Here is a 24218-nt window from a genome sequence, read left to right on the forward strand (position 1 = left end):
TTGACGGTTGTTTTTTTAGCATGAACTGTGTGGTAGCAGTCCCACCTAGATTCTCCTGCTTTCAATAATCTGAAGAGTCATTGTTAGTAGAACAAAATGCCATTCTTCTTCAAACTTAACAGAGATATATGTCCATCCTACTTCGATTATCTTGCCCTTTCTGGACAGTCCCGTCACCAAAATTTCAGAGTTCAGCCCACCCATTATCACCAGCCCTTCTATGTTTAGACCACCACTATCGATGATGCAATCTATTGGATAAATCACACCCAACCTCAACCTACCAATTGGTTGGAAGCTAATCCTCATCTCTGAAAGATGGAAATATCTGTGAGTAACATATACCTCGATTGCAAATGAAAACCCACACCCAGTGCCCCAGGAGTCTGGTATTAAATATTATGTTTTGTATTGGACCAGGTAATGAAACCTCTTGGGGCTTGTGAGTCACACCAGAACCCACATCAAAGTTTTCATAGTCCACCAGCCTAGGGCTGAGTAAACAAAAAGTACTCTCCCTTACTCAGGGCAGAGAGTCAAGGCTCAGTTGCAGGGCCGGGCTGGCCGTAGCGGGCACCGGGCAATCCCCCTGTGGGCCGCACTGGTGGGGGCCGGTTTTGTTAGAGGGCCGTTTTTGCAGCATAGCTGCAAAATGTGCCCTGTAACAAATTCGGCACCCCGAATAGCTGCGGCCGGTAGTGGGAGTACCTGCCGGGCGGTGACATGTGGAGGGGGAGGGGAGGGGTGGGGGGCAGTAATGTATGGATTACGGAGCTTAACAGGTAAGCAAACATATAAATGAATAAAACTGATTTTGTTGCGTGCACTGCCTCACCAAATGCGATGCAGTGCGAGCAACAAAATTTGTTTTAGTTATATATATTTTAATTACCTGTTAAACACCGTAATCCATACATTAATACCCCCCACCCTGCCCCTCCCCCTCCCCACATCACAGCCTGGCAGGTACTCCCACTACCGGCCGCGGCAGACCCCCAAACCCCCCCGGGGAGGGAGGGGGTCCGGCCGAGCACTCTGCCGGGCCGGTTTTGGTTCCCAGTCCGGCCCTGCTCAGTTGTCACTTGAAGAACTAAGGGAGCTACATAAGGAGGCAATGTTTAATCAGTCAAGGCTACCAGCACTCATGGCACACATTTACATTTTCCGAAAGCTCCTAATGCCCTGGATGTATTCCAACATGCCCCAGATAGGGCTTCTTGTAACGCTCGTTCTGCTCCACTTATATCAAATTAATTTGACATGGAATTTGATACTGATTTCTTGAATTAACACATGGACCATTGTTTAGTAATGAAGAAACTCACTCTGATAAATATCAATGATGCATCCCTCCCTCCATTATGGTATAGATCAGGGTTCTCCAAAGTCGATCCTGGAGGGATGATCCATGCTAGATTTCAGCATATCCCCATTTAGATAAATGCAGTAATCTTAAAAATCTGGCATGCATCCGGCCATCCAGGAGTCAGACCAACCTTGGACAACCCTGGTATAGATTAAAACATTCAAAATTCTCTGTTCCGTGGGTTTTGTCCTGAGATGTCAGAGCCGTATCCAGTGCTATTAATCCAAGATGTATACTGAAACATGCTCCCACTATTCAAATGAGGCAGGACATGACAGGGTAAGTCAAATATTGTTGACCATACACCATGTATTACATTTTAAGAATTAACAGGGCTGCATTTGTAGAATATGTGGGGACAGAGATACTAATATCCGACATTGCTTCCTGGTTCAGGATGGTTCCTTCGAGGTTTGTTAATGTAATTGCCATTTGTGTAGTGCACAACATGCAATGACTATGGGTTTTCAGTGCTTTTAGTGCACACTTGTCTCAAATTAACGAATCTAGCCCCTATCAGGAGATTCAGGTCACTATTTCCCTCATAACCCACACTATCTGGGAATGTTTGTGCTCCGCAGCTGGCAGCTTGGGTGCCCCCCAGCTCTGAACCAAATGACCAGCCCATCTTTCCAGTACCCCTCAGAAATGCTTGTCGAGACCTAGGTGCGCCTGTCAATGCATGAAATCCATGCCCCGGTATGCAGCATTTCCCATATTATTCTGCAAATCTATAAATGGCATGAAGGCCCTGCCATGTCTCACTTTTTTGACAACCCCTTAAGCCCAGACATCCTCTGTTTAACTAAGGGATGTTTTAAGCATATGACTGCATGACAATGACAGTTGTATCCACTGTGGTGCACCAGCGCGCACTTGGCTATGCTGCTCGCAGTATGTTAGTACACCCCTGCCAGGGGCGTCATGAACACCCTACTTTAGCAGCTTGAGCGGGGGTACCTCTGGTCTGGGCAATAGTCTGAAATAAAACTTTTAAAATGTTGTTTTTGTTCACTGTGATTTTGATTGGAGACAATGGTGGTAAAAGCATGATGGAGCTATGGGGAGGGGGAAATGCAACAAGAGAACATAAGAGGAAATACGGAAGTGAGGGATGAATGGAGAGCTGGATGATTAACTGGTGGGAAGTGCCATGCTCACTCATCCACTCAGTGTCATTCGGCAAGGGTTCAAAGGGGGGGGGGGGTCTTTTATTTTTCTAGCTACTCCCTTTTACCCCAGCGTAAACCAAAGGGTATCCTCTGCTTGTGGTGTTTTGTGTGCACATGCAGGACACTCTTGGACAAACTCTAGATGTGCTGCTTATTGCCCCCCGAGAAGTGGCACTCACATAATCACACATTCACCTGTGATTAGGAAATTGCACTAAAATCTAATGCATGCATGAAAGGATAACCAATGGTGCTGACCAAAAGAAAACCCACGTATTTGTGATACAACAAACACAGCACAGAACATGTGTGACGAATACCTTTATCACTACCAGCTGTGTAGAACAAGCCCAATGTGTGATATAAGCAAATGCGGTCAAAAAGTTGAACAGTGAATTAAAATGCACTGGGGGGCAGAATTTACAAGCCCCTTGCGCCTCTTTTACGCCACCGATGCGTCACTTTCGTGACGCAGCGGTGGCGCAAAAGATGCCCCATGCTGCGTGGTATTTACAATGTGACGCATCCGGGAGATGTGTCACGTTATAAAGCCCTGCGCCAGAAGTAGGCGTTCCTTCGAAAGGGGGGGTGTTCGGTGCAGGAACGCCTTCCAAAAGTGGTTGAGTGAAATCTACAAGATTTCACTTAGTCACTTTTGAGCCCATGCTACATCAAAACCCTGTGCCTGCTTGAAGCAGGCATAAGGATTGACGCAGCATTGTAAAGATAGGGCCCCCCAGAGCATTGCTGGAGCTGCACTTGCGACGCAACTCCAGCAATGCGCCGCCTTTATGGCACTGATGCGTCACGCATCGGTGCCGTTTTTGCCAAATGGTGCGCCGCATTGTAAATGCGGCGCATCCATGGTGGCGGAGCCGTGGTCGCACAATAACTGGTGCATCCCTGCTGATATGCAGGGATGCGCCAGTTATTGTAAATCTGCCCCTTAACATTTAAGGTTCATGCATAATTTGTGTGTCTTTTTCAAAACAACCTCAGCGCGTTTTTCCTATTTCTGCTACATTGTGGTTTTTAGCATGTGGCTTCATTTCCTTTCCAAACACATCCTCGAGGCGCAGTGTAAATGATGAATGCTGAGTTCAGGAACAGCATTCTCGACCTAGAACGAGCAAATAACCCCTCTGTGCAGCCGGAAATCACACGAGCGGCAGTTTACTAAACATCTAAATTATGAATGTGTCTGACACACATTCAGAATTAAAGATATTGGTATTATAGCGGTGTTGGCTAAGCATCAGAGCATTTAAATGTAGGTTTTATCTCTTGATTAATTCTAGTTCCAATCATAGTTAATGACCTAATAAATGCATTATTTATGAATCGTCCATACAAGCCATTTTTAAGAAAATGTGCAGTATAGGGTTGACTTACGATCAAACTATGGTCCACATTAGACAAATCAATGACATATCCAAAATGAAATTTTGGAGATTGTATGCACAGGCCTTTTCACACACAGGGGCCTATTAGGATGGCGGGCAGATCGCCCCCCCCCCCCGGGCCGGCGGTTACCACCGCCGGCCCGGCGGGGTCGATCCAACCGCCACCCTTCCATGATTGACCCCCCACCCCATTAAGATGGCTGGGGGGTCCATGGTGGACGGGAAGACCGCCCGACGCTTTTCCGCTGTTCGACATGTCGACCGGGCTGAAAATGGACACAACATGGTGGCGGTGTCTGTAGGACACCGCCAACCATATCAGGATGCCGACGGAGAGCAGCCTTTCCATGGTGGTATTGCTGCCATGGAAAGGCATGCTTTTTTGCTGTTGGGGGCCCATAGAGGATGTTTGGGGGTGCACATGGGGGCCACAATGCTGGGAATGGGGGATGCCACCGTCCGCCACGGTGGCGGTGGCATCCTAATTGCAGGTGCGGGACCGCTGCACCCCTGGCGGACGGTCCCGCACACTGTTACGGTGACAAAGTCCGCCCGCCATCGTAATGGTACCCAAAAATCTTTTGACACAGCATTTGATAATTCAGTGTAGCTCTGAGAAAGGTTTTCTAAACCATGACGACTCAATTCATTCTTGCATTGGAGCAAATATGAAGTTTGAGCCACAAACAAAACCATGAAAGCCAAAGAAGCGAAACAGTGCCAACACCTGTCCCCACGGAGAAAGATTTCGCCTCCATTACAACCGTTCACAAGCAAGTATTGGCAAAATAAATTGGTTTCGTGTTGACATCCAACCATATGGCTTTGTCAGTGCTTTTTTTGCTTTGTAAAACTTTCTTGTTCGGAGGAGCAAAATATAAATAAAAAACCGTTTAAAAGCAAAAATATGCTTTGTTCTCTAAAAGCACACAATACTACAGTAATCTTTATACTGAATGGAACTGGTTGTGGGGTGGATGTGCTCCTTGTGAAAGGGCAGAAGGCTGTCACTCACAGTGGAGTTAGCTAATGTTTGAAGTAGGTTGACCCACTGGCCCCTGCTGTATGCCATACTGGGCAGACAAAAATTGTGATTGACACGCTTTTCAAAGAGCCATTTCCATCGTATAAATAAAACTAATAAAAAATTATGTACGTCAAGACTATAAATATAGGGTGGACAGGACACTTTTTCCAGGCCCAGGGTGTCTCTTGTAAAGATTGGAAAGTGGCACAAGACACCATTCCGCAGTGGATTGTGGCTTGCATCAAAATAGGTTCCCTCATACCAATAAATCACACTCAGAGGAAGCAGAGGCAGTGATGCTCACTCAGCATGCGGCAAGGAAGGTGGTGTTTCTATTCTTAATGGCGTCCTCAAAGAACAAAGCTACAGTGCAGCCACCGGGTTTGCACTGCACACTTTCGAAACACATTACTCTCTTGACTCCAAAGTTGGATTTGAAAGAGTGTTTCCCCATATGATGTCTGTGTTGAACTAAGGATGTTCATTCGGTCAAATTAGAAGTTCCTTGCATTAAAATGTTTTGTTGGGGGCCCTTTCAAGATGGCCTCACATCGGATTCACCGGCCATGGATAACTTCTGTTAGAGTGCCTGACGTGGTGGAGAATCACACCTCAAGTCGATCTTTAGCAACGTGGGCTCCAAGGTTCTCGCAGTCCAAGGTGCCCTTGTTAGAGATGCCCTTCTCACAGGAATGAAGCATACCGAAGACCATTGAAGATATAATCTGTGAAGGTCCTCACGTTTCAAGGAGCAGTTTCGCAAGGCCTTACCCGGGTCTTTCTACAAGTATCCCGATTAGGCAGCAAATTAATTCTACATTATGAGATGATTGAAATACAAACAAAGAGCCCAGCAGCATCTTATAATTCACAATTTTACAGCAGTTATGGCTTTATAGAGGCAATGCTCCCCCCACACCCCCAGCGCCTTGAGACCTTCACGGGTGTGTAGTGCGCTTTACAAGTGTTATGATTGATTGATTGATTGATGCACAGAGAATTGAAATAACCCCATATTATTGAGTCACAATGGCTCTGGTATTTACTGCCTCTGCAGATGTTTATCACATTTCGTGGACTCGTGTGATGGTGCCAGACATGGAGAGGCATCAACCTGCACCTGTGGAAAGTCCTAAAAACCCGCTATTTAGAATAGCCTTTAGCTGAAAGTGTGATGGAGGTCAAGTACTATGGCTGAATGGGCTTCTGCTAACCCTCAACCTTGAACATTTACTTCAGACTTTACATAGCTTCGAAGTGCAAGTGAGTCAAAAAGTAGAAAAATAAAGCGCCCAAACAAGTAAGTTAGTTCATGGGGGCTTATTTACAAACCCCCTTGCACCACTTTTGCGTCACTTTTAACATGGGAAAAGTGCAGCAAAAGTGGCGCAAGGGGATTGTAAATAAGCCCCATGGTATCTAGTGCTCCATGCCGCAGTCCTACCTTGATGTCTATGGGGCTTATGGCTCCTTTAGGAAAAGGCTTCCATGCTAGGGCCAGTGCTTTAAGTGGTCAGATACTGTCAGATTTCTTTAATTTGAAAGGGAGAGTACCTGCACTTCTCAATAACTCCGCACTCTGCCCCCACTCCCACCTGTAAGCCATTTTTTCCACACTGCATTTCTTAGTCTGCCAAGAAAAGCCAACTTACACATTTGTTTTTGTGGTGGTCGTTAGTTGGCCGCAGTTTATTAGGAATACAAGGAAACATGTATATACTTTGCATTTGGTATGTTACATCATAACACACTTTGGTATTGTCTCTTGGCCCCTTTTGGGTAGTGTCTTTGGTAGGTTGGGTTTCTTAGCACCTCATTTGCGCGGGAAGGGGGTAGCTTCTGTCCCAGAGTTAGGCCACCTCGCTACCTTGTCCGACTTTGTTGTGCCCTGCCATCCGGCGGGGGCTGGGCTGCGAGCGCCGTCTCCGTTTGCTACCCCCTCCCTTGGTAGGCCAGGTTACCCAGCCGTGAGGCATCCCAGAGTGGGTGGTCCTACACACTTGTCCTTAGGCCAACTCACCCAGCCGTGAGGCATCTGAAGGTGAGTGGACCTATTCTGGCACACCGCCCTCCGGTGTGCCTCCGTACCAACCGATCTGAGCGTAGTTCTTCGCCACTTTCTCTTTTCTCCTCAGCCCTGCGACATAGCTGTTCCTTAGGTGTGGGTGGGTGGGACAAGATTCTGCTTCCCTGCCGATGCTGCTCCCCCCGCTCCGTTAAGATAGGAGCTTACCTGGAGGGAGTAGAGTTTTTATGCCCCCCTGTCTGCCTGGCCCCCCCCCGTAGACCCCCTTTATATTTGGGGGTTTGCATCGCGCCACAGCCCCCATTGGCCGGGGGGGGTTGTTGGCACCACTTTTTTCCCCAGCTCCAGCGGGAGGAAGGGGGGGCGTTCCTACTCCTTCCTTTCTCCCGCTTTTCGCGCATACTGGCTGACCCCCACTAGTTTGTCCGGGGCGCCGCGTTGGTTATGGCGCTGGCTCTCGAGCCCCCTACGGGAGCAGCCTCTGCAACACTGCTGCAATACATTTAATGGGCGAGTACCAGCACTTCTCATGAGCAGACTGGTACTCTAAATAGTGAGTACCTTTACTTCTATATAACTATTTAAAGCCCTGGCAAGGGCAGAAAGCAGCTTTGTCCTCTAGCTGCAGGCGCTGTATTTGAAGGATGAAATCTAGGCAGAGGAAAGCTGTTTTTTGCAAATCACGCTGTTTGTACTCGGGGTGCTGTTTCTTATAAAAGCCAATGCCAATAAAGGAACATTAAACAGAACCAGACGTGCCTCCACTAGTATGCGAATAATCTGCTGTGCCAATATTACCAGACAAGGCAATCTGGGTGTCCTGACAACAGAAATGCGGCGGTTTAACAGGAATCGTTACCAACTTTATACTTCTAGTTAAATTGGCTCAAAGTCCAGCCTTGTACGAACAAATATGTTAACTGTAAATATGAATGAAATTGGAGAATAACATGTTGTGCTGAATGGTGGCGAATGGAGGATTAAACAAAAACGGGCTCTCTTCTCCTTACGAGTCTCCCGAGTGCGGGCTTGGGGTGGGGATTGTTAAGGAGATGTTGGAGCCATGCCGGATGATTCTAGGGAGCCTATGGGGATTACTGAGTGCTGTAGAGTGGACTGGAGCCAGGAGCGACTCTAGGGGATCCCTCGAGGGGATCGGGGCGGAGCGCGGAGGCCAGTGAAGAGGGGGGGGGGGGGTCAGGGTGTTTGGAAGTGGAACAGAGCCGGAGGCCGTCAAATCCCTGACAGGGGCCGCCACGCAAATATTTATTCATCCTCATAGGATTATTATATTAAGGATATATATTGGCTTGGTGGCCCCTGGGGTTTGGTGGCCCTGTGCACATGCTGGAGCCCAGTTTTATCAAGTGCGGACTCGCACCCAGCAGAAGTCTCCACAGACATGTTACTTGCTCAGAGCAGGTGGAAAATGTCTGTGTGGAAAGGGCACAGAAGCAAGAAGACCTTGTAACTCTTGGTCATGCAGTTAATCCCCTTTTCCGGGACCTAAAGCTCGAGACAGCCTAAAAATGGTCCAGAGATACTCGCGGTAATCGATAACTCCTGTCCCAGTATCACATCACGCAGTTTCCGAATCCGAACATCTCGTAATGGAGCCTTCTGGCTTCAGTGGTTTGTCATTCGGGGCAACATTCTCTGGCAACCTTATCTTTATATCCAAGCTCATAAATCACACATACACATATAGGTTATATTTTGTTATTTCTGTATCGTTTTATTTGTATGTTCCATAAACACTTTTACAACTTAATCCACATGATACTTAGTGTGTGTAAATCATTTAAACCGCATAGGCATTTCGACTCAGCGTTCTCATTACAGGTCAACAAAAGAAGGTTTTTGTACAACTGGTATTCTGAACTCACATATTTCAAAGTTCTTTTTTTTCTCGCAATAATGATAAAAAAAGAGTTATGGTGAACAAAAATATGTGCCTAAAATCACACATTGTATGGTGGGAGAGCCATGATTTATCCAAGTTTCCTGGTTTCAGTTTGTAATCAATGAGCATCTATTTTTCTTCCCTTATGTTAAGGGTTTGTTTTTGCCTCTTTGTGAATTTTTTTGCAGTTTTTATATAGCGCAAACTCGACCCGAAGATATTGGAGAGCTCTACATAACCATTAGTTACTTTACATATGGTCACATTAATGTTTTTCCAGGAACGGGGATATTTACCCAGAATCACAGGTTGTTGAGCAGATGCTGAGACTTGAACTTTGTTACCCAGTTCCAAAGTCGGCAGCACTGGCTGTAACCGGGGCGGCTCCTCCACTAGGCAGGAGGAACGTCGCCTCACTGCTTTCTGTTTCTCCTTCTCGCACTGTGAGAGAACAGAAGTGTTTGGTTTGGGGCAGGTGGGTGGGCGGGTCTGCTCTAGGACAGGGGAGGAGTGGCTTGCCCACTGCTGAGAACCCTGACTGTTTGGTCGGCCCTCTGGAGCCGACCAAACGAGCAATGCGCACTCTGCCCTTTCTCCATGTAGGCTGCAATGCAGCCTACATGGAGAAAATGGCCAATCCATAGGTGCCTGGCTGGTCAGCGTCCTGACCAATCAAAATACTGCCATTTCAGTGTTGTGATTCGCTTAGGGGAGCGGAGTGAAGTTGCCTGTTTCCTGTTCCTGCTGGAGGCAGGACAGCAGGAGTGCAGGTCAGGTGCAGAGACGAAGCAGGACCCGGGAAGGCACGTTTATTTTCTTTTTGAATTATCCCCCGCCCTGCGGGAGCCCCCATGCGACACCCTCCCCCCACCTGCAAGCCTTACCGGCTGCGACTGGCCATAACACTACTCCCTGGGTAGTGGGAGGGAGGTAGACAGAAGCTACATGGATGCTTGGCTCTTTATGGGCTCAAGGGTCCAATAGGACCACAGATTGAGCCAGAGTCAGGTTTCAAGCTCGAACCTGTTTGAGTTTTCAGTGGCTCACCCACCTCTAGTCAATCACTACTAATAATGAAGGTGAAAGTCTTTATGGGAAAAATTCTAGAAGGTCAGGAGGCTGTCTCCTTATGTAAACTAAAAAGAACAAGGGTTTTCGGAATCCAAGAAAAGTTAAGGGCTTGCATGGAGGAAAGAGGACAGCTGAGTAAAATGATGCAGGCCCATTCACTCTGGCACTGTGAAGCATCAACTTACTAGTGCTTTGTTTCTCACCCTCACATGTGTAGGGTGCCAGTCTGGCTGGGTACTTCCCTGCAACCAGAGTAGGGCACGTCTGCCTTCAAGTGCTTTAGAAGGGCTTGAGTCATAAACCGCTGCTTTTTTTAGAGCTTCTTGAATGCACAGACACACTGTATCCCACTGCTCCTACGACTAAACTCATTAGTCCTTATTCTAGTTATATATTGCGTATCTTTCTCACAGACCTATGTCCATCACACAGACATGTGCTGCATACCATGACACGATAACCACACCCCTTTAATTATCACATATGACAAGAAATCGCTTCCCACACAGGCTCAAACCAAAAGCACCCTTCCAACCGCATATCCTATATGGTGTAGCTTGCTATCCATTTGGTTAAGTGCTTGAATGCCCCATATAGGGGTAGTAACCTCTAGACATATGTAACAATAACATTCAATACATTGCACACAGGTTCATAAACTTGGCTATATTTTTTGTCACCCTTCTTGTTCACACTATAACTGGAAACACCTAAAAATATACGTACCATAAATATTCTAAAGCTGAGATTAGAACAGTAAATTATATCCTATCCTCAATTATTTGGATGTGTTTCTATACATCCTTTTTGCCCTTGATGGAATGCATCAAATGATAGCTCCTTAAAGGGGAGCCTGGAATTAGAAAGAAGCTGAAACACCACATTGGACTCTTACTGGGTGTTCACACTCCTTCCTCTGGTGAGCTGCGAAATAATATTGAAACAGATAATGAACAAATGGCCTGTGGGTGCCCTTTTTTCCATCCAGTCCAATGAGGAGGAATTAATGTGGTACTTTCTCTGATAATACCACTACCATGAAGACAGCTTTGACGATTTTTCCAGTGTCTTATTGTCCTAACTTAGTATGTTTATGCAGGGCCAGACAGGCCTTTTATTTCACTGGGCATTTCCTGGAGTCCTTGGAGTGGTATCAGGAAACTCCAGAGCTGCTCCTGGTGCCTTTGCCACTTTCCCTAGCTCCCTAGGCTAATTGCAGCTGGCACCTGGGGCCTTCAAGAGAGTGAGAAAGAGAGGCATGGAAAGGGAAGGTAAAGAGAAAGCAATCAGAGATGGAGAAGACAGGAGAGAAGGAGAGAGACGGAATGGAGGGATGGAAGGAGAAATATTTTGTGAGTGGATTAAAGAAACAGGCTGGTGTGATTTTTTTGCCAGGGCTTGTTTAAGTTCTCCAGTCCAACCCTGTGTTTATCGATGTGTTTCACTTACATTATCACTCTTACCATTCTGCATCTAACAGCCATATGTACGAAATTTCCAATTGGAATTTCCAAATTGCGAATCCATAGAAATCGCTCTTTGGGAATCACAAAATGGTATGTATGTAACTGCTGTTTGTACTAATAGCATTTCCTATGGATTCACAATTAGGAAATATCAATTTTGGAATTCGCTTAATTGAGATTTCCTAATAGGAAAGTGGAAAATAGGAAATGCTGCTTTCTGAATGCAAAATGATGTCAGACTAGGAAGTTTACAAATACAGGGTGTGGCCACAAACCCAAAACCTCAGAAAGGTGCTGGAAGCAAGGAGTGCTCCCGTATCACTACTGCCAATGTGTTACACCATTCCTAGAGAAAACCATGTCCCAAGAAGATGAGAGGGAACAAGGATTCAGGGAGTGGAAAGGGGAAGGAGAAGGTGACATTTTCAGAAAAAGAGCTGGAGATCATGACAGAAGAATGTGTCTCTCATATGAACCAACTGTTTGAGAAGGCATCCTTCACTGTAGCAGAGAGCCAAAACACAAAGACCTGGACCAGCATCTTGGAGAAGGTGAACTTCCTAGGGGTCACCCAGAGGACCAACCCAGAGATACGCAAACGCTGGTATGACCTGAGGTCTTGCACACAGGGGAAGGTTGTGGAACAGGTGTGTGACCCCGAAAACATCCCCCTCCTATGGAAACACTCATTGAGGGGACCCTGGAACCAGAAGGTATGGTGGGAGTGTCTGACATTGACCCCCTCAAATCCTGCAGGCACCAGCCTGGGTAAGTCATCTTTCCTTTACTTACTCCACATAAACTAATGTTAGCAAATCCATAACTCATTCATCACGGCATGAATAGCTCCATTGAGATGCTTGCCCTACCCTGGCAATGTATCGTGGGAGGTGTAGTACGCATACGTTGCTTGCTGTACTGTGTGCTGAAGACTACACCAGACACATCTGTACACCATAAACATGTCCCAAACAAATGAAGCACAGTTACAATATTGTGAACAAACATTAGCCATTTATGTACGTTAACTGTATACATGCATGTCCACAGATCACACCCTGGACGTTCCAAAAACAATTGATGCTGAAGGGACTACTGACACACAAGTGGAAATTGAGGACACATCATCACCATCTACTAAGCCCATAACCCCAACTGCTAGCAGAGGGACAGTCTCACTACTAGCATACTTTGTGGACAATAATGAAGGACAATCATAGAGCAGGAACACCATATTATCTGTGGGCAGGACACACAAACAATGCAGAGGCCAACTATCAACAGTCCACAATTATAATGTGTCTGCTGACATGTCAGAGAGTTCTCCATTTGTTCGGTGGCTTACAGAAGTCCATCATGTCTGTACAGCGCCTGCAAACAAACAAATAAGGACTGTTAATAGACATCTGCTGCAAATGTTTAGGTCAAGGCAACAATTTGAGAAAGGGCAAGACTGGTGTATTGATGCCATGGAGAAGGAGCACCATGTGCAGAGACAGAGGCACAGGCAGTACCTGGCATGCTCTGCTTCCTTCACCAATTCTGTAAACTGATTGGCAGTAGCCACAACAACATTAGCAAGGCAAACTGTCAACAAACAAACTGACTTGAGGCACTGCTCTCAGGATGTTGCATATGGGCTAGTGCAAGTCACCACAGCCCTTGGGAATATTCAGACCCTCAACCCCTGTATCCCCAACAACCTAACCCCACCTGGGAGCGAAGAAGGCTCTAGCCTCAGTGGCATATTTATTCAGGAGGCATGCATTTTCAGAAGTTCATGCCCATACACTTCTAGGACTGACATGTCAACATTTCCACAGCCCAGCTTTGCAAACAAGGCACCCAACAACAGAGTCCGGAAGAAGTGAAGCACTGAACACTCAGTGATGAGTCAACTTTTTGTTTTTCATTACATACTTTGTTGCTTAGTTGACACAATGTTACATTCACAATGGATACAATTGAATCTTGAGAGAAACAGTGTTGTTACTACCTGAATACAAGGTGGTCTCTCAGTTATGCACCATGCATTACAATCATGTGTGATGTCTATTTATTGTTATGTTATGTTATGTTATGTTATGTTATTTATGATTTCTATAGCGCACGGCTACTCCAATGGAGTGTCCCGGCGCTTTTATTGGCAGCTCGTAAGCTTACAAACATAACACAGTAGGATAAAAAGAGAAGACAGGGGATACAAAGAGGGAACAAACTTAAAGGGCAAAGAGCCAGGTTTTAAGGCCCTTCCTAAAGGCCAGCAGATATGGGATACTGCGTAGAGTCAATGGCAAGGCATTCCAAAGCTGCGATGCCTTCAGCTTAAAGGAGCGACCCCCTATGCGGGCCCTTTTTACTCGAGGGACCACTGCAAGGAAGAGAGATTCAGATCGCAGGGATCGGGCCGGGCGATAGAAGGTAAGCCTCCGTTGCAGATATTTTGCGCCCGAGGCGTAGAGAGCCTTATGAGCCAGTGTCAACGCCTTAAAAGCTATCTGCTTCCGGACAGGCAGCCAATGAAGCGACTGCAAGAGGCTGGACACTCTGGCTCGCCTGTGAAGGCCGAAAATAGCCCGAGCAGCCGCGTTCTGCACCACCTGAAGGCGCTGTAAAAGATACTCCGGTAGGCCCAGATATAGGACGTTGGAATAATCCAATCTGGAGCCAGTTAAGGCCTGCACGGTGACCCTCCTGTGCTCTTCTGAGAGCAGAGGCAGAAACTTCCGGAGCATTTTGAGGAGGCCGAAACATGTTCCCGTAAGACCGAGGATCTGAGATCTCATTGTCAGACCATTGTCGATATTAGATGTTGTACTCACTCTTACTTGAAAAATAGTTGTTAGTAGTCTCTGTGCGTTGTGCTTGCCCCTTTGCTGTGCCTGTCCCAATCTGCTGCACCTGTAGTGGTGGTAATTCATCATCTGAGTCAGATTTGTCATCGATGATGATTTTATGCAGACCCTTCCTCATTGCGGTATTGTACAGGATGGCATATGTGGCGATGATCTTACAGCACATCTCAGGTCTTGACAGTAGTGCTCGGCCGCTCTTGTGGAGGCAGCGGATCCTTGACTTCAGAATCCCAAAGGTCCTCTCCATGATAGAACACATTGTCCTGTGTGCCCTGCTGTACTGCCTTTCACTCTGTGCTCTTCGGAGTCATGTATGGCGTGAGTTTCCAGGGATGCAAGCCATATGCACTGTCTCCTTAAGAGCATGAGAGAGAAAACCATTATGTCACATTACACAAACAGCTCTGGGCACTGTATTCATTGAGTCCACAATTCTCTTACCTAGTAAAAACCATCACCAAATTTGACCTGTAATAGTCAGTTTTATATTCCACTGTGGCGGAACATGATTGAGTCATGGGTGCTGCCTGGGAATCTGGCCACAAGGTATGTTATGATACAGGAGGCATAACACGCTACTTGCACATTGAGTGAGTGTGAGCCTTTCCTGTTTCTCTATATGAATTCATTAGCTGAGGGGGGACATTGATATGTGTGCCGTCAATACAGCTAATCCAAAGGGGATGATGGATGGAATGTTGAACATTGTAAGCACTCACCCCCAGTCAACTGATCTGGGTTTAATCCATCATCATTCTTTAGCTTACTCTGCCACCCCAGTTCAGACATAGCCATATGCAAATCAGTCTGACCCTGTGCCTCATGGGAACAGTCCAGCCCGAACTGCCAAGCCATGTCTTCCCTGGACCGGACACAAGCATTCTGAGACTGGTTTCTGGCTAATCAGCAGTCATCAGCCAGGCTAGCTTGAATCCAGTGGCAAAGTGAGCAAGGGGCCCACGTCTGGGCATACCCTGCCAATTTAGGGCGAACAAAGCAAAACCAAAGGGTATGATGGACGGAGTGTTAAACATTGCAAGCACTCACCCCCAATCAACTGATCTGGTTGTAATCCATCATCATTCTTTAGGTCACTCCGCCTCCCCAGTTCAGACATGGCCATATGCAAATCTGTCTGACCCTGTGCCTCATGGGAACAGTCCAGCCAGAATAAAATCAATACAGCTAATGACATTGGGAAACTGTGCTATCCGGTAGAACATGAATGTGTCCTGTTGCATAGATTGGGGAGTATTTGGAAATATATGTATTGGTTAACCATGCTAACTATAATGTCCATAAACCTGTGTAAGAACCTGGAAAAGGCAATTTGTGACACCCACCCACCACTGTTATGACCCCCTTGTATTTGCCAGAAGCTAAGAGGTGTAGGCAACACAATACCTGTACATGCAGTGGGACTGCATTGCTCCTGAGTGTTGAGGTCGGCAACTGGGTTGTTATTCAGCTATTAATCCCTGGATTACCTGAGCCTGTACCTCTCATAAATCTCCTCATCTGTCTGTCAAACACGGTGACCCTGACTCTAAATATCCTCTCCTGTCTCTTCCTTCTCTGCCTACCACCCAAATTCTCATCCTCCTTCCCATAACATACAGGGACATCAATTTGGAAGAGCTAGATGCATTTTGGGTGCCTTTTTATAGGTTGTACCTGGTTACCACCAGATCTGACTTTATGGTAATTGCATTTCCTAAATGGTCATTTTGTGACTGGTCGCCAATTTGGAAATTCTTTGTACATGCGATTATCGTTTCTCAATTTTGAAATCCCTATTTGGGTAAAAATCACATTTTACCACCACAAATGCCTTACACACATACCGAAATGGCATTTTGCATTTCCTAACAGCCTGAAATTGTGATTCACACCATTATTAAATGCAAAATGCCTTTTTACATATGGCCCAAAGTGCCTGCTTCCTTTGTTGCTAAGTACTTTGAAGTATTCAGGGATGCATTACGTTATACACTAAAATAATGAATAAAGAAATAGTTACCCTAAATCTATGAGATTTTGAGGACATGTGGCTTCTATGTACTGGACCTCATGGTTCTGCCCGAATGGAGGCCCGAAGTTTTTTCACTAATAGTGCTCTGCTAGAACATCCCCTCCGAGTACCGCAGGTTATACGCATTTTAGTGCTGATATCCGCTTCACTGCACTGAAATACTATGTCTTGCATTGCGAAGCTAGCTCCGATAATGCTTGAGAATTCATTGTAGCTGATTGAGGTATAGCGGTGTTCTCAGTAGCCAGCCAACACAGACCGTGAAAGCCAGGCCCTGGAAAAGTAAAGGTGGATTGTTCTAGATACCTTCTTAGCTTTGGCTAACTTGTTTACTGTAGAGAACGTACTACACAGTAACAATAAGCTGATGTTCTCCCAGCCCAGCCTGACCCCTCTTCTCACATGAAGAAGCTTAAGTGAAGAGAGCAGCATGCAGTGAGGCTGACAAATTAAGTTTGGCACAGATCAATGAAACATTGGGGGTGGGGGGTGATTTCTTTCTGCATCCCCAAACTGGGTGTGTTTTTTTTCTATAAAACAACCATATACCGCATGCAAGATGCAGTGCATCATGACTGATTAGTAAATGGCATTTGGCATCCCTATATTTTATAACTTAGCCAACCTGCTTCCCACATGCAATGGAATAGGTATTTGCAGAGTTAAGCTTCCGAGAATTCACCTTGAGATGAAAGTATAGGCTTTTGTATTCCGCTTGGAAGTTAGATCTCTCAATAGGCCCAGTTGTAGCTGATACCCTAGGGGCCTTATTTATGAAGGCCTTGCGCCACCGGTGCGTCACTTTTTTCCATGTTAAAAGTGACGCACCGGTGGCGCAAGGCCTTCATAAATAAGGCCCTAAATATTTGGTGGGACAGACACTGACCAGCAATGCCCGGGGGCAGCCGAGGTGGGATATACATCACATCTAATCCCCATTTTTTAAATAAAACACGTATAACAGCACAATATGAGACATAATGCTCCACGCTCTGGCAAAATAAGCTCCTTAAAGAGAAGGACAGCTCTTCGTCCTATTTAAGGAAATCAGCCTGTTTAGGCCGAAATTCCTTTAAAAATGTGCATGTTTTAATGAATTAAACAGTATTTGTGTTGGGCCTGTGTGGGTGTTATTATTATTATTAATTAACACTTATTAAGCGCATGGCTACCCTGAGGCATCCAGTGTTGTTTGTAGGAATCGCTGCATCCTGTGAGTGCAAGAGCTTTGATTGAATAAATGAATGAATGAATGGATATTTATAAATCAGAACTGCTGATTCAAAAGAAGCGTCCTGGCTCTTGTGTAAATCCAATCAGATAGGATCGAAGAATTATAGCTCCTCAAAACAGCACTGTTTCCAACTCTGCCTTGACCAGGCTTTCACAAGAGATGGAGCACTGGGAGGGAGGAAGATCATTCCAGAATCTGGGAGGCAGGACAGAGTAGGATCTGCCCGCAGATCTGGCTTTTCGGGATCTAGGGACACACAATAAGTTGAGATTGGGATTGGAAGAGGGATGTGTCCTATCAGGTGAGTGATGTTCAAGCTTGTCTCGTATGTAGCATGGGCACCTCAGGTGGAATTCACTGTAAGTGATCATGAGTGTTTTGAATTTCATCCTTGACTTGATAGGAAGCAAGTGCAGATCTTTTAGCCTTTGTCTAATAGACTGGCTTTTGGGGGCTCTAGACTGGAGGTGAAGGAAGAGAGGAAGACTGCCTGGTGTCTGTCTGTTAGGAAGGAATGGATTCATTCTAGAGCGCGGCTCATAATTGCTTCCTGGTCCAGCCTTTGAAGTAGGATCCGATACGATATGGTGTTGAAGGTGTCAAAAAGATCTAACAAGATGGCCACCTCCTTCTGCCCTGAGTTGAGATTGCCCCTGATGTATTCTGTGACTCCCACAATGGCTAATTTCATACTGAACCCAGCATGGAAGCCCGACTGTATGGGATGCAGGATCTTGTTTTGTTCCTCATGGCTGGTGATCTGGTGGTTCACCAGTGATTCTAGCATCTTGCCAAGGTGTGGAAGGAGATCAATGGACCTATAATTGTTCAAGGTGCGCTGGCCGGCATTTGTTAACAGCGGGATGCACAGTGCCTTTTTAGGCCGAGCATTTGAGACCTCTTGTATATACTTTAGTATATACTTATATGTGTATGTACTTTGTGGGCTCTGGAGTTCAGCTCAAGGACTTGTCTGCTTCCACTTAGGGGCTTTTTTGCTTGTTTACTGTAACAGCCTCTATTTAACTGTCTTGATAGAAACAACCAGCAGAGGTCAGTAAAATATCAGAATTGCTTTCTGCTGAGGGACATTCTTTTTTTATTTTTATGGCAACTGCCTCTATTTAACTTTCTTGATAGAAAACGACCAGCAGAGGTCAGTAAAATACGACAACCACTTTAGCATTCTCTAGATTCCAGTCCATAGAAAATGTCTTCCACAGGCACCTGTAGACAATAATATTTTTTTCAAATCTTGTATTTTCAGTGATAGGACCACTGAAGGCCCTGCTTTTATATTAAAAACAGAGCTTTGGACTATACCATTTTGCTGTGAAAGGCAATATTTCTCTCCATGTGTTCCCATAACTGGCTTGTCACGAAGTTTGGTGCTTACTTTCCCTCCATGTTAAAGAACTGTAGATGTTTCAGCACCCAGGCTAATGTGCTGCATAGCTAAATACACATAAGGTCCCAAAGGCGAGACCGATTGCATTGCAAATGCTTGTTTCAGCTTAACCGCTTCAGCGCGGCGCGAATTTTCGCGCTGTGCTGAGCGTTCTAATGAGCCAACGGGCTCATGACGGAACGGTTCCGTCATGAGCATCGAAGGGGTTAACAGCACTTTGCTGCTCTCTAATGACAGGTTAAATAGGGTATTGATTTGTGGACTAATGGCAGCGGCACCATGGCAAGCGTAGAAGGAGAGGGGCCATGGGGGGAGTGGGATTGATTTTGTGAATAAAGTGCCCCTTGTTGGCGAGTGGAATAGGAAGGAAAGACTCGAGCCGTGACACGGTCGTGACTGCGGAGATGATTAGAGTTGACACTGGGGCGGGGGGTGGTTGGACCGAATGTTAAAATTGGAGCTTTTTTTTTCTACTTGCATGTGGAAAAAAGAGGAAAAGTCCTCGGCCAGGGATTGGGATGCAGGTACAGCCTGTTTGCAGGCCAAAGGCTGCAAAAAGATTTTTAAGCCCACTTGTCCTTAATGTCACAGTTCTTACGTCACCTCCTTTCAAATTTTTTTACATTTGAGTTTTTCTTCCTGAATACCAGGTGTAAACCAGCTGAGGGTGCTGATGTTTCCAAAGAATGTGGTTTAAGGGGGGCCAGTTTGTCAAAGCCTTGTACTAGGGTGTTGGTGAAGGAGGTGGCGGTGACCTCCATTCCCTCCGAGGTGATCACCTCAATCTGGGAGAGCATATGGGATAGGCTGGCCTCAGGGATAGTCGTCCATTGCCTGGAGATACTCTTGGACTTAGTTGGTCATGGTCGGGCTGGATTGGAATGGTTGAAGGGACAGTGAAAGTGATCTGATTGCACTGGCCGCAGGAATACAAACTCACTGCTAACTGGCTTTTGAGACCATCTTCATTCTTGTGAGTACCTCGAAAGAGTTGACAAAAACACGCTGCTGGTTTTCTGACAGTGGAATACATCAGATGTGGATGTCGAAGTAAGTAATTCATGTTGGTTCCCAGTGTAGAGCAAAGACCAACACAATTATCTGGCATCAGTATGCAGTACATAGAGTCTGCATCCTCCACACTATGGGGCTCATTATGATCGCGGACGGACTTGAGTCCGTCCGCGACTATCGAGGAGGAGGGAACCTCCGCATGGCCTGCGGAGTTCCCTCCTCTCCAATTAGGATGTGACCGCCACCCTGAGGGTCACATCCTCTATTTTTAACATTGCGGCGGGTGCAGCTTTGCACCCGCCGCAATGTTAAAAATGCATACATTGCATTTGTATGCAGAAAGCGGCAGGCACCGCGCGGTGCCTGCCGATTACTGCATACAAATGCAGGGGGTTACCATAGGTACCCCCATGTGCACCCCCCACGCCCCCTTCACCCAGGGGGTGAACGGGCCCCCGCAGTGAAGCTCCGTAAGCTTTTCCACGGCGGAAAGCCCGCCGTGGAAAAGCATTTCTTTTTGGGCATCTTAATATGGCTGGTGGTGTCTGAGAGACACCGCCACCATATTAGGGTTTTTCCGCCGCGGTTGTAAGCCAACCGCGTCGGAAAAGCTGCGGACGTAAACCTGGACCCAACAGCCATCCTAATGTGGCGGTGGGTCTTTGGTGGGTCCGCTGCGGTTTTTCTGTATCCTCCGGGCCGACGGAGGCTTCCGCCGGCCCGGAGGATACGGAAAAACCGGTATCCTAATCTGCCCCTATATTTGTAAATGTAAGCATATCCGTTCTGCTTAATAGGATACTTTAATTTATATAGCACACACCGCACAATAAATGATTTCTTGGTGCTTAAATAAGCAAAAGTGATATTCAGAATGAACTAAAGCTGAAATGTTAAAAACTCACATTGTGCTCTTGTCAGACTCCTGGAATTAGTAAGCAACTAATTATTTTGACCCACTTCCACAGTGAATGGCTTTCCAGTGAATACCATTAAAAGAAAGTTATGTCAACGCGCCATATGTAAGAGAACAAATTAAATACAGGTCCCTCAAAAGCTATTGCTCCGTATCTACTTTTGCAGTAACATAACCACTGCTATTCAATACATTAAAAATATGTTTTAATCAAGAACCTCAGTGATTTATTTTACACAGAATCCATATTACTGAAGCATTGAGTATTAATTGACGAATGCAGTGTGTGATATAGAAATTGCTTTTTATTTTAGTTTTTGTAGCTCCATTATGTTCGTGTTGTCACGTTTGGTAGGAAAGTATCGTACTGGTCTCTGTTTTATTTTCATGCCCTTTCTCTAGGACTGGCACCCAGCAAACGCAACCGGCCTGTGTACAGAGAGTACAGTCCCTCGGTGACTGCCAGGACTAGCGTATATTACGTGCATGTTACAAAGTAGGAAATAAAAAATATAAAAATGTATTTACCCATATGCCTGCTTCAGTCCGTCGGCACTGGCCAGCAGAAATTCTCCACACCACTCCAGACACTGCTCTCATGCTGCTGATAATGTTAAGCAGCATAGCAGCGCCAGGATTGGCTGGAGCGTGCTGCTTCAACTCTCCTGCAAGCACTGGGGGCATGTGCCTGCTCTCCCCCAGCTGTCTATGACAGCTGGGTGGAGAAGTTTAAGTTGTGCATGTCAGGCTGGTGGTTGCAAGAAAGTAGGCCAAAATGACTTGCACACTCTAAACTGGTGGCATGAGCACCACTCCCATGCTGCCAGTCAGCAGCAGTGGCCCACCACCAAACAAAGCTAAGCTGAGGAAAGGGAAAAAATATAATGGTAATAAATTCATATTATTACCATTTAATGTTTCACCTTAATGGTGCTGGCAGCAGGGGGGTGACGCTATACCACCCTAAGAGAGGGGCCGTCGCTGAGAAAGGCACCTTTTCACTCTCCATCTTTTTGGGCAATGTTATATGGTTTTAGGTTTGAACCAAATTACTCTTTATATAATCTCTAATACCAATTATTTAGCCTCATGTAAATAAGAAGCCATGCTGATAAGGAGTTATGCACGCGTTTTGCTCTTGGCCTTGAAACCTGTGCAAGGGGTCTGCCTCAAGTAGTTAATGGGTTCACTCAAGTCTGCTCTAGTGTGTCACACGTGTAAACAGGAATGCGTTCTCTGTAAGAAATCATATGTTAGCATGATCTCTTGCACCTCAGATACCCGCCTCCTCAAAAATTTACTTCTGTGAATCTAATTTGGTATCAGGGTTGATTGAGGCCACAGTTAGGCGTGGCAGTAAAAACAAAGGGCACACATTCGCAGATTGCAACCTTTTGCAATACACTGCTTAGTCAGGATTTTGGAGCTAAATGATGCCAAACATCAATCAGGAGTTATAAAGTGCAGCTAATCACCCATTAGGGCAGTGGTTCCCAAACTTTTTCAACCCATGGCTCCCTTGGCTTATTGATCGTTGGCTGCGGCTCCCTATTATTATGTGACTTTTTTGTGGGTGGAGTGGACGGATGTGGAGTGGGATGGAATGCATAGTTCAGTTGGGACATTTATCACACACAATAAATGTCAATTCTTTTATATTTATAAGAAGGAAAATGATTTAATTTACCTTAGGAAGATGTACTTTATAACTTCAAGAGGCCACATATTGCAGTCTGTTTATCGGAGTAAATGTTTGTGGTTACTTTGTAGCTAAAACTATGCTGTGTTTTTCAGTGCTGCAGAGCTCATAGACACAATGACACTGGCACTGTAAGAACTTTTAATGTAGAGGTTGAAAGTGCTACATTGATATGAGGAACAAACTGAGGTTTATTGCAGCTTGTCATTGAACAAAGGTTCATAGGGGGATGTAAATCGCTCTCTGGCCCCTCATCATAGGAAAACTGTTGGAGTGGGTGGTGAGAAGGTACGCAGGCCCTGATGAGCTCACCGCTACTTGTCAGGGAAATGCAGGTGCAGCAGAAGGTGCAGAGGAATAATGGCATATAGGGTGCCTTAGATCAGATCTTATTCAAGCTAAGCAGTGATCACTATCCTCCAGCCTCTCTCAGTTGATTCCCATTACTGTCACTCAGAACCACCAGACTCCAGCTCTCCAGAAGCAAGGCAAATTTGCTCCATGGTGGGGCAGGTAGTGTTTCTTCTTTCTCTTTTTAATTTCAAAACAGCACTCTTTTCCTCAGTTTCCGGAGTAATTCCGCCCAAACGGTTTGCCTCCTCTTCCAAATGTATTTTGGGAACTGTATCAGCCTGAAGGGTGCTGCTTTAATCCATTGCATTCATAGGTGGGCTCCAGCTACACACATTTAAAAATGTACACTGTATGTTCTAGGGTAGCTGCATTACAAATCACTTTTTCTTCCTGTGTTTTATAGCAGCATGCTACCATGGCCACTGTCACTGAGGTTGTGGTTTGGCCACCGGCGACCTCTTACCATACCAGTAAAGACTAGTTAAATATAGCATAGCTGCTAAGTTTTCTGTAAATGTAGGAGATATTTTGATGTTGTTAGCGTACTCCGTATGTGTGGCACTACAAATGTGAGACACTTTATAGTGAGTAGAATGAAGCAGTTATGTTAATTTAATTATATAAAGCCAGCTTTACTAAGGCAGTGTCTAGATCACTGTGATGGTCTAGAGACGCCTTAGAAATTCTGCAGCACTCCTGAAGGGTCTCTGCCAGGTCACTAGCCAATGCCGTTTTAGCATGCTCGATGCCCATAGCAGCTATTGTGGCAGCCTGTTCTTCCTAATGTATACCCCTCTGCTAGTGACAGATTTTAGACTGGGACTGAATGTGTTGAATGACAATCACATCCTTCACACAATACAAATGCAGATCATCAGGAATGATTGTCTGCTGTGATGGGCCCTGGCACCTGGCATGTGTGGGTGGGCACCATTCTCCTGCACTTGCAGTGGCTCGGAGTCTCTGTTTATGAGTACCTTAAGCTCCAAATGCTTTCAAAGGCGAGCCTAAAAAATAAATGGGCTTGTTTTGCCCCTGGATGTAGGCAGGTCTAAGGCCTGATTCAGAGCTGAACTTCAATGGAAGAACAAACAACCAAAACCAGGGGGCAATAGGTCTTTGACATCAATCCCCACCATTCAGTGCCTAAGGTGAAAGAATCTCAATGGGTAACCCTGCATTCCCTCTGATTGAGCACTTCTACGGGAAACCAGATGACTTGCCTCTAGCACACAGCTTCAAACAAGGCGCCAGACTGCTTGAGTGCAAGAG

At 45.9% G+C, this 24218-nt stretch overlaps 1 protein-coding gene across 1 annotated transcript in view; it reads left to right on the forward strand.

The window, feature by feature from the left end:
* LOC144752607 (scavenger receptor cysteine-rich domain-containing protein DMBT1-like) overlaps positions 1–24218 on the forward strand; it is a 1088995-nt gene that overhangs the window by 455550 nt on the left and 609227 nt on the right. The gene's annotated exons all lie outside the window — the stretch shown is intronic.

The sequence above is a fragment of the Lissotriton helveticus genome, chromosome 5_1 (assembly GCF_964261635.1).
Source record: "Lissotriton helveticus chromosome 5_1, aLisHel1.1, whole genome shotgun sequence".
Taxonomy (NCBI): Eukaryota; Metazoa; Chordata; class Amphibia; order Caudata; family Salamandridae; genus Lissotriton; species Lissotriton helveticus.